We start from the raw sequence: 11,471 nt of genomic DNA, 5'->3' as shown, positions 1-11,471 counted from the left end.
TTCTCCCATTACCTCCCTGCCCGGCATTGAGGGTTTGATATAGGGTTCTATCCAGTCTTCGGAGGAGGGGTAAGGCTGTAGTTTAGAGTTTTAAAGAGTTCTATACCTAGGGAGAGATGCAGACAGGGTTCTGTATTCAGTGTTTGTCTTTTTCGTAACGTTCTGGGGATGATTTACGTGATGTTCCTTGGCTGGATATCTCCAAACAGAGAACGAGTCGCCCTGAGGGTGGGCGAGCAAGGGAGGGAGAGTTCCTCCCCTCCCCTCCCTGCCCGGCATTGAGGGTTTGATATAGGGTTCTATCAAGTCTTTGGAGGAGGGGTGGGGCTGTAGTTTAGAGTTTAAAAGAGTTCTATACCTAGGGTGAGATGCAGACAGTGTTCCGTATTCAGTTTTTGTCTTTTTCGTAATGGTCTGGGGATGATTTACGTGATGTCCCTTGGCTGGATGTCTCCAAACAGCGAATGAGCCACCCTTAGGGTGGGCGAGCGAGAGAGTTAGAGTTCCTCCCATTACCTCCCTGCCCAGCATTTAGGGTTTGATAAAGGGTTCTATCCAGTCTTCGGAGGAGGGGTAAGGATGTAGATTAGAGTTTTAAAGAGTTCTATACCTAGGGTGAGATGCAAACAGGGTTCCGTATTCAGTTTTTGTCTTTTTCGTAATGGTCTGGGGATGATTTACGTGATGTCCCTCGGCTGGATGTCTCCAAACAGAGAACGAGTCGCCTGAGGGCGGGCAAGCGAGGGAGTGAGAGCATATCCCCTCCCCTCCCTGCCCGGCATTGAGGGTTTGATATAGGGTTCTATCCAGTCTTCGGAGGAGGGGTAAGGATGTAGATTAGAGTTTAAAAGAGTTCTATACCTAGGGTGAGATGCAGACAGGGTTCTGTATTCATTGTTTGTCTTTTTCGTAATGGTCTGGGGATGATTTACGGGATGTCACTTGGCTGGATGTCTCCAAACAGCGAACGAATCGCCCTTAGGGTGGGCGAGCGAGGGAGTGAGAGTTCCTCCCCTCCCCTCCCTGCCCGGCATTGAGGGTTTGATATAGGGTTCTATCCAGTCTTTGGAGGAGGCGTGGGGCTGGAGTTTCGAGTTTGGAAGTGTTCTATACCAAGGGTGAGATGCAGACAGGGTTCTGTATTCAGTGTTTGTCTTTTTCGTAATGGTCTGGGGATGATTTACGTGATGTCCCTCGGCTGGATCTCTCCAAACAGAGAACGAGTCGACGGAGGGTGGGCAAGCGAGGGAGTGAGAGCATATCCCCTCCCCTCCCTGCCCGGCATTGAGGGTTTGATATAGGGTTCTATCCAGTCTTTGGAGGAGGCGTGGGGCTGTAGTTTAGAGTTTAAAAGAGTTCTATACCTAGGGTGAGATGCAGACAGGGTTCCGTATTCAGTTTTTGTCTTTTTCGTAATGGTCTGGGGATGATTTACGTGATGTCCCTTGGCTGGATGTCTCCAAACAGCGAACGAGTCGCCCTTAGGGCGGGTGAGTGAGGGAGTTAGAGTTCCTCCCATTACCTCCCTGCCCAGCATTGAGCGTTTGATATAGGGTTCTATCCAGTCTTCGGAGGAGGGGTAAGGCTGTAGTTTAGAGTTTAAAAGAGTTCTATACCTAGTGTGAGATGCAGACAGGGTTCTGTATTCAGTGTTTGTCTTTTTCGTAATGGTCTGGGGATGATTTACGGGATGTCCCTTTGCTGGATGTCTCCAAACAGAGAACGAGTCGCCCTGAGGGCGGGCGAGCGAGGGAGTTAGAGTTCCTCCCATTACCTCCCTGCCCGGCATTGAGCGTTTGATATAGGGTTCTATCCAGTCTTTGGAGGAGGGGTGTGGCTGGAGTTTAGAGTTTGGAAGTGTTCTATACCAAGGGTGAGATGCAGACAGGGTTCTGTATTCAGTGTTTGTCTTTTTCGTAATGGTCTGGGGATGATTTACGTGATGTCCCTCGGCTGGATGTCTCCAAACAGAGAACGAGTCGCCCTGAGGGTGGGCGAGCAAGGGAGGGAAAGTTCCTCCCCTCCCCTTCCTTCCCGGCATTGAGGGTTTGATATAGGGTTCTATCCTGTCTTTGGAGAAGGGGTAGGGCTGTAGTTTCGAGTTTGGAAGAGTTCTATACCTAAGGTGAGATGCAGACAGGGTTCCGTATTCAGTGTTTGTCTTTTTCGTAATGTTCTGGGGATGATTTTCGGGATGTCCCTTGGCTGGATGTCTCCAAACAGCGAACGAGTCGCCCTTAGGGTGGGCGAGCGAGGGAGTGAGAGTTCCTCCCCTCCCCTCCCTGCCCGGCATTGAGGGTTTGATATAGGGTTCTATCCAGTCTTTGGAGGAGGCGTGGGGCTGTAGTTTAGAGTTTGGAAGTGTTCTATACCAAGGGTGAGATGCAGACAGGGTTCTGTATTCAGTGTTTATCTTTTTCGTAATGGTCTGGGGATGATTTACGTGATGTCCCTCGGCTGGATGTCTCCAAACAGAGAACGAGTTGCCTGAGGGCGGGCAAGCGAGGGAGTGAGAGCATATCCCCTCCCCTCCCTGCCCGGCATTGAGGGTTTGATATAGGGTTCTATCTAGTCTTTGGAGGAGGGGTGGGGCTGTAGTTTAGAGTTTAAAAGAGTTCTATACCTAGGGTGAGATGCAGACAGTGTTCCGTATTCAGTTTTTGTCTTTTTCGTAATGGTCTGGGGATGATTTACGTGATGTCCCTTGGCTGGATGTCTCCAAACAGCGAACGAGCCGCCCTTAGGGTGGGCGAGCGAGGGAGTTAGAGTTCCTCCCATTACCTCCCTGCCCAGCATTTAGGGTTTGATAAGGGTTCTATCCAGTCTTCGGAGGAGGGGTAAGGATGTAGATTAGAGTTTAAAAGAATTCTATACCTAGGTCGAGATGCAGACAGGGTTCTGTATTCAGTGTTTGTCTTTTTCGTAATGGTCTGGGGATGATTTACGGGATGTCCCTTTGCTGGATGTCTCCAAATGGAGAACGAAGCACCCAGAGGGCGAGCAAGCGAGCGAATTAGAGATTCTCCCATTACCTCCCTGCCCGGCATTGAGGGTTTGATATAGGGTTCTATCCAGTCTTCGGAGGAGGGGTAAGGCTGTAGTTTAGAGTTTTAAAGAGTTCTATACCTAGGGTGAGATGCAAACAGGGTTCCGTATTCAGTTTTTGTCTTTTTCGTAATGGTCTGGGGATGATTTACGTGATGTCCCTTGGCTGGATGTCTCCAAACAGCGAATGAGCCACCCTTAGGGTGGGCGAGCGAGGGAGTTAGAGTTCCTCCCATTACCTCCCTGCCCAGCATTTAGGGTTTGATAAAGGGTTCTATCCAGTCTTCGGAGGAGGGGTAAGGATGTAGATTAGAGTTTTAAAGAGTTCTATACCTAGGGTGAGATGCAAACAGGGTTCCGTATTCAGTTTTTGTCTTTTTCGTAATGGTCTGGGGATGATTTACGTGATGTCCCTCGGCTGGATGTCTCCAAACAGAGAACGAGTCGCCTGAGGGCGGGCAAGCGAGGGAGTGAGAGCATATCCCCTCCCCTCCCTGCCCGGCATTGAGGGTTTGATATAGGGTTCTATCCAGTCTTCGGAGGAGGGGTAAGGATGTAGATTAGAGTTTAAAAGAGTTCTATACCTAGGGTGAGATGCAGACAGGGTTCTGTATTCATTGTTTGTCTTTTTCGTAATGGTCTGGGGATGATTTACGGGATGTCACTTGGCTGGATGTCTCCAAACAGCGAACGAATCGCCCTTAGGGTGGGCGAGCGAGGGAGTGAGAGTTCCTCCCCTCCCCTCCATGCCCGGCATTGAGGGTTTGATATAGGGTTCTATCCAGTCTTTGGAGGAGGCGTGGGGCTGTAGTTTAGAATTTAAAAGAGTTCCATACCTAGGGTGAGATGCAGACAGGGTTCCCTATTCAGTTTTTGTCTTTTTCGTAATGGTCTGAGGATGATTTACGTGATGTCCCTTGGCTGGATGTCTCCAAACAGCGAACGAGTCGCCCTTAGGGCGGGTGAGCGAGGGAGTTAGAGTTCCTCCCATTACCTCCCTGCCCAACATTGAGCGTTTGATATAGGGTTCTATCCAGTCTTAGGAGGAGGGGTAAGGCTGTAGTTTAGAGTTTAAAAGAGTTCTATACCTAGTGTGAGATGCAGACAGGGTTCCGTATTCAGTGTTTGTCTTTTTCGTAATGGTCTGGGGATGATTTACGGGATGTCCCTTTGCTGGATGTCTCCAAACAGAGAACGAGTCGCCCTGAGGGCGGGCGAGCGAGGGAGTTAGAGTTCCTCCCATTACCTCCCTGCCCAACATTCAGCGTTTGATATAGGGTTCTATCCAGTCTTAGGAGGAGGGGTAAGGCTGTAGTTTAGAGTTTAAAAGAGTTCTATACCTAGTGTGAGATGCAGACAGGGTTCCGTATTCAGTGTTTGTCTTTTTCGTAATGGTCTGGGGATGATTTACGGGATGTCCCTTTGCTGGATGTCTCCAAACAGAGAACGAGTCGCCCTGAGGGCGGGCGAGCGAGGGAGTTAAAGTTCCTCCCATTACCTCCCTGCCCGGCATTGAGCGTTTGATATAGGGTTCTATCCAGTCTTTGGAGGAGGGGTGTGGCTGGAGTTTCGAGTTTGGAAGTGTTCTATACCAAGGGTGAGATGCAGACAGGGTTCTGTATTCAGTGTTTGTCTTTTTCGTAATGGTCTGGGGATGATTTACGTGATGTCCCTCGGCTGGATCTCTCCAAACAGAGAACGAGTCGACTGAGGGTGGGCAAGCGAGGGAGTGAGAGCATATCCCCTCCCCTCCCTGCCCGGCATTGAGGGTTTGATATAGGGTTCTATCCAGTCTTTGGAGGAGGCGTGGGGCTGTAGTTTAGAGTTTAAAAGAGTTCTATACCTAGGGTGAGATGCAGACAGGGTTCCGTATTCAGTTTTTGTCTTTTTCGTAATGGTCTGGGGATGATTTACGTGATGTCCCTTGGCTGGATGTCTCCAAACAGCGAACGAGTCGCCCTTAGGGCGGGTGAGTGAGGGAGTTAGAGTTCCTCCCATTACCTCCCTGCCCAGCATTGAGCGTTTGATATAGGGTTCTATCCAGTCTTCGGAGGAGGGGTAAGGCTGTAGTTTAGAGTTTAAAAGAGTTCTATACCTAGTGTGAGATGCAGACAGGGTTCTGTATTCAGTGTTTGTCTTTTTCGTAATGGTCTGGGGATGATTTACGGGATGTCCCTTTGCTGGATGTCTCCAAACAGAGAACGAGTCGCCCTGAGGGCGGGCGAGCGAGGGAGTTAGAGTTCCTCCCATTACCTCCCTGCCCAGCATTGAGCGTTTGATATAGGGTTCTATCCAGTCTTTGGAGGAGGGGTGTGGCTGGAGTTTAGAGTTTGGAAGTGTTCTATACCAAGGGTGAGATGCAGACAGGGTTCTGTATTCAGTGTTTGTCTTTTTCGTAATGGTCTGGGGATGATTTACGTGATGTCCCTCGGCTGGATGTCTCCAAACAGAGAACGAGTCGCCCTGAGGGTGGGCGAGCAAGGGAGGGAGAGTTCCTCCCCTCCCCTTCCTTCCCGGCATTGAGGGTTTGATATAGGGTTCTATCCTGTCTTTGGAGAAGGGGTGGGGCTGTAGTTTCGAGTTTGGAAGAGTTCTATACCTAAGGTGAGATGCAGACAGGGTTCCGTATTCAGTGTTTGTCTTTTTCGTAATGTTCTGGGGATGATTTTCGGGATGTCCCTTGGCTGGATGTCTCCAAACAGCGAACGAGTCGCCCTTAGGGTGGGCGAGCGAGGGAGTGAGAGTTCCTCCCTTCCCCTCCCTGCCCGGCATTGAGGGTTTGATATAGGGTTCTATCCAGTCTTTGGAGGAGGCGTGGGGCTGTAGTTTAGAGTTTGGAAGTGTTCTATACCAAGGGTGAGATGCAGACAGGGTTCTGTATTCAGTGTTTATCTTTTTCGTAATGGTCTGGGGATGATTTACGTGATGTCCCTCGGCTGGATGTCTCCAAACAGAGAACGAGTTGCCTGAGGGCGGGCAAGCGAGGGAGTGAGAGCATATCCCCTCCCCTCCCTGCCCGGCATTGAGGGTTTGATATAGGGTTCTATCCAGTCTTTGGAGGAGGGGTGGGGCTGTAGTTTAGAGTTTAAAAGAGTTCTATACCTAGGGTGAGATGCAGACAGTGTTCCGTATTCAGTTTTTTTCTTTTTCGTAATGGTCTGGGGATGATTTACGTGATGTCCCTTTGGTTGGATGTCTCCAAACAGCGAACGAGCCGCCCTTAGGGTGGGCGAGCGAGGGAGTTAGAGTTCCTCCCATTACCTCCCTGCCCAGCATTTAGGGTTTGATAAGGGTTCTATCCAGTCTTCGGAGGAGGGGTAAGGATGTAGATTAGAGTTTAAAAGAATTCTATACCTAGGTCGAGATGCAGACAGGGTTCTGTATTCAGTGTTTGTCTTTTTCGTAATGGTCTGGGGATGATTTACGGGATGTCCCTTTGCTGGATGTCTCCAAATTGAGAACGAAGCACCCAGAGGGCGAGCGAGCGAGCGAATTAGACATTCTCCCATTACCTCCCTGCCCGGCATTGAGGGTTTGATATAGGGTTCTATCCAGTCTTCGGAGGAGGGGTAAGGCTGTAGTTTAGAGTTTTAAAGAGTTCTATACCTAGGGTGAGATGCAAACAGGGTTCCGTATTCAGTTTTTGTCTTTTTCGTAATGGTCTGGGGATGATTTACGGGATGTCCCTTTGCTGAATGTCTCCAAACGGAGAACAAATCGCCCTGAGGGTGGGCGAGCGAGGGAGTGAGAGTTCCTCCCATTACCTCCCTGCCCGGCATTGAGGGTTTGATATAGGGTTCTATCCAGTCTTTGGAGGAGGGGTGTGGCTGGAGTTTAGAGTTTGGAAGTGTTCTATACCTAGGGTGAGATGCAGACAGGGTTCTGTATTCAGTGTTTGTCTTTTTCGTAATGGTCTGGGGATGATTTACGTGATGTCCCTCGGCTGGATGTCTCCAAACAGAGAACGAGTCGACTGAGGGCGAGCAAGCGAGGGAGTGAGAGCATATCCCCTCCCCTCCCTGCCCGGCATTGAGGGTTTGATATAGGCTTCTATCCAGTCTTTGGTGGAGGAGTGGGGCTGTGGTTTAGAGTTTAAAAGAGTTCTATACCTAGGGTGAGATGCAGACAGTGTTCCGTATTCAGTGTTTGTCTTTTTCGTAATGGTCTGGGGATGATTTACGTGATGTCCCTTGGCTGGATGTCTCCAAACAGCGAATGAGCCGCCCTTAGGGTGGGCGAGCGAGGGAGTTAGAGTTCCTCCCATTACCTCCCTGCCCAGCATTTAGGGTTTGATAAAGGGTTCTATCCAGTCTTCGGAGGAGGGGTAAGGATGTAGATTAGAGTTTAAAAGGGTTCTATACCTAGGGTGAGATGCAGACAGCGTTCTGTATTCAGTGTTTGTCTTTTTCGTAATGGTCTGGGGATAATTTATGGGATGTCCCGTTGATGGATGTCTCCAAACGGAGAGCGAATCACCCAGAGGGCGAACGAGCGAGGGTCAGGGTCAGGGTCAGGGTCAGGGTCAGGGTCAGGGTCAGGGTCAGGGTCAGGGTCAGGGTCAGGGTCAGGGTCAGGGTCAGGGTCAGGGTCAGGGTCAGGGTCAGGGTCAGGGTCAGGGTCAGGGTCAGGGTCAGGGTCAGGGTCAGGGTCAGGGTCAGGGTCAGGGTCAGGGTCAGGGTCAGGGTCAGGGTCAGGGTCAGGGTCAGGGTCAGGGTCAGGGTCAGGGTCAGGGTCAGGGTCAGGGTCAGGGTCAGGGTCAGGGTCAGGGTCAGGGTCAGGGTCAGGGTCAGGGTCAGGGTCAGGGTCAGGGTTAGGGTTAGGGTTAGGGTTAGGGTTAGGGTTAGGGTTAGGGTTAGGGTCTGGGGATGATTTACGTGATGTCCCTTGGCTGGATGTCTCCAAACAGCGAATGAGCCGCCCTTAGGGCGGGCGAGCGAGGGAGTTAGAGTTCCTCCCATTACCTCCCTGCCCAGCATTTAGGGTTTGATAAAGGGTTCTATCCAGTCTTCGGAGGAGGGGTAAGGGTTAGGGTTAGGGTTAGGGTTAGGGTTAGGGTTAGGGTTAGGGTTAGGGTTAGGGTTAGGGTTAGGGCTAGGGCTAGGGCTAGGGCTAGGGCTAGGGCTAGGGCTAGGGCTAGGGCTAGGGCTAGGGCTAGGGCTAGGGCTAGGGCTAGGGCTAGGGCTAGGGTTAGGGTTAGGGTTAGGGTTAGGGTTAGGGTTAGGGTTAGGGTTAGGGTTAGGGTTAGGGTTAGGGTTAGGGTTAGGGTCTGGGGATGATTTACGGGATGTCCCTTTGCTGGATGTCTCCAAATGGAGAACGAATCACCCAGAGAGCGAGCGAGCGAGGGAATTAGAGTTTCTCCCATTACCTCCCTGCCCGGCATTGAGGGTTTGATATAGGGTTCTATCCAGTCTTCGGAGGAGGCGTAAGGCTGTAGTTTAGAGTTTTAAAGAGTTCTATACCTAGGGTGAGATGCAAACAGGGTTCCGTATTCAGTTTTTGTCTTTTTCGTAACGGTCTGGGGATGATTTACGGGATGTCCCTTTGCTGAATGTCTCCAAACGGAGAACAAATCGCCCTGAGGGTGGGCGAGCGAGGGAGTGAGAGTTCCTCCCATTACCTCCCTTCCCGGCATTGAGCGTTTGATATAGGGTTCTATCCAGTCTTTGGAGGAGGGGTGTGGCTGGAGTTTAGAGTTTGGAAGTGTTCTATACCTAGGGTGAGATGCAGACAGGGTTCTGTATTCAGTTTTTGTCTTTTTCGTAATGGTCTGGGGATGATTTACGTGATGGCCCTTGGCTGGATGTCTCCAAACAGCGAATGAGCCACCCTTAGGGTGGGCGAGCGAGGGAGTTAGAGTTCCTCCCATTACCTCCCTGCCCAGCATTTAGGGTTTGATAAAGGGTTCTATCCAGTCTTCGGAGGAGGGGTAAGGATGTAGATTAGAGTTTTAAAGAGTTCTATACCTAGGGTGAGATGCAAACAGGGTTCCGTATTCAGTTTTTGTCTTTTTCGTAATGGTCTGGGGATGATTTACGTGATGTCCCTCGGCTGGATGTCTCCAAACAGAGAACGAGTCGCCTGAGGGCGGGCAAGCGAGGGAGTGAGAGCATATCCCCTCCCCTCCCTGCCCGGCATTGAGGGTTTGATATAGGGTTCTATCCAGTCTTCGGAGGAGGGGTAAGGATGTAGATTAGAGTTTAAAAGAGTTCTATACCTAGGGTGAGATGCAGACAGGGTTCTGTATTCATTGTTTGTCTTTTTCGTAATGGTCTGGGGATGATTTACGGGATGTCACTTGGCTGGATGTCTCCAAACAGCGAACGAATCGCCCTTAGGGTGGGCGAGCGAGGGAGTGAGAGTTCCTCCCCTCCCCTCCCTGCCCGGCATTGAGGGTTTGATATAGGGTTCTATCCAGTCTTTGGAGGAGGCGTGGGGCTGTAGTTTAGAATTTAAAAGAGTTCCATACCTAGGGTGAGATGCAGACAGGGTCTCGTCTTCAGTGTTTGTCTTTTCGTAATGGTCTGGGGATGATTTACGGGATGTCCCTTTCCTGGATTTTTGGTTATGCTCAGGTTTCCTGTGGGTGGGCTGCAGCTACTTTCCTGTGTCCCCCCTCTAATCAACAAGAGTGACTTGTTGATTAGCCGTTCTGAACTCATCTTGCTCCTGCTTCCGGTTACGATCATCTTGGGCACCCTTAGAGATGAAGAGCTAGCTTTCAACTCCCTACTGCGACCAGGACATCAGTGGGCTAGGTCCTTTGCGGAACACAGCGGAGCCACTCCCAGACTCTCTCCCCAGTCGAACAGGCACAACTGTCTATCCTCCGTAAGAGACTGGCCCTGCAGCTCCTCTCACAGTCGACCTTTACGGTACAGATTGGACAGCTGCCGGAGTTTGAATCGTTACAGAACGGTGTGGTGCATAGAATCGAAAACGAGCCGGAGCTCCTTACCAGTGTCGACTTTTTCCGCTTTTGTCTTTATGCTTCTGTTTTTTCTGAATTGCCATGCAGATCACACACATGGGGGTTATTTTGTAGGTCCTGGCTGCAAAGCAGAAAATCCTTTTGAACTGACAGAACTTTTCATCCGTAGGTGAAGTATGTTTTACAATATTGGCTCTAAAATTTTTTCCTTCAATATTTAATTGTATTGATACTGTTCTCTCTCAATAGTGGTATCAATAGGGATCTACCTTTGGTTTCCGATTTGTTTTCTCTCTGTGAAGCTTCCTTGTAGAGATTTCTCATTTTTTAAGACTAGAGGCCTGTTTGCTTAGGAGATAATTTTATGTCTTGCAGATCCTCTTTCAGAGTCACTTTCCCACAGGTTACTTTGACAATTATACACAGCACAGTCTGCTTTTTAAGGGAGCAGCGGCAAAAACACTTGACCGTGGTGGTTTAACGATCCCTTTCAGAAAAGCCAGTGGTTGAAGTAGAATCTGAAAAACCAGGATTTGCATCCATGCTTTGTCCAGAAGCTCGCTAGTTGACCTCTGGCCACCCTCTAGCAGGCCACCTCATCAACAGGGTATGTTTGAGAATAAAAAGGAGGCTAGAAGTGGAGAATACATTCCTTTGGATGCTATCTGAGGAGAAATGTTTGGCATAAATACCGAATCCGATGTGGCGGTGCTTGAGAAGTGCAGGCTTTTCACTCGGTCATCTTTAGTTCGCTCACTATCCTTTCAATCTACTGAACCCAAAGTGGACTGCTGTCAATTCTGAAACTTATGTAGTACAAGAGGTTTCCTATCCCATGACTAAATAAGGTCAGCCCTGTTTATCTTCTGAGATCTGATCTTGTCAGATATCAACTCTTCAGCAGGGCTGATCTTGTTAAGTCATCGGATGGGAGACCAGAGTTACAGAGGGAGGAGATGGCAAGCCGCCTCCGTTAGCCTCTTGCCACAAAAACCCTACAAGGGGTCGCCCTAAGTCAAGTAGGATTCTAAAGCAGGATTTGGTTTTTTAAACTATTCAGTAATTATGTTACGATGCTCACAATTGCAGATAAGATTTAAATGGATACTGCCTAGTCATTGTGGTCTTTAACACCCTTCCTCTTTCCACTTTGATCGAGGGATCTTGAACAGTGGCAGGAACTGAATGCAGGCCCAAGATTTGTAGTTTGCTGATCAGCTCAGCCTTGCTCTCAGAGCGGAAAAGTTTACCGAGCTCAGCCTTCTATGTTTGGAATCTTCTTGGCATTGTGCTTCAGCATTGCCTGCATAAGTACAGTCCCCTTTAATAATAACATTTGATTTATATACTGCCTTTAGGATGCCTTATCGCCCACTCGGAATGGTTTACAAAGTACGCTATCTTTATCCCCACAATGATCACCCTATGAGGTGGATTGGGCTGAGAAAGTGCCTGTTAACTGACTGACCCAAAGTCACCCGACTGGCTTCAAGTG

Source organism: Eublepharis macularius, unplaced genomic scaffold (assembly GCF_028583425.1).
Source record: "Eublepharis macularius isolate TG4126 unplaced genomic scaffold, MPM_Emac_v1.0 Eublepharis_24, whole genome shotgun sequence".
NCBI lineage: Eukaryota > Metazoa > Chordata > Lepidosauria > Squamata > Eublepharidae > Eublepharis > Eublepharis macularius.
Note: the sequence above shows the minus strand (reverse complement) of the source record.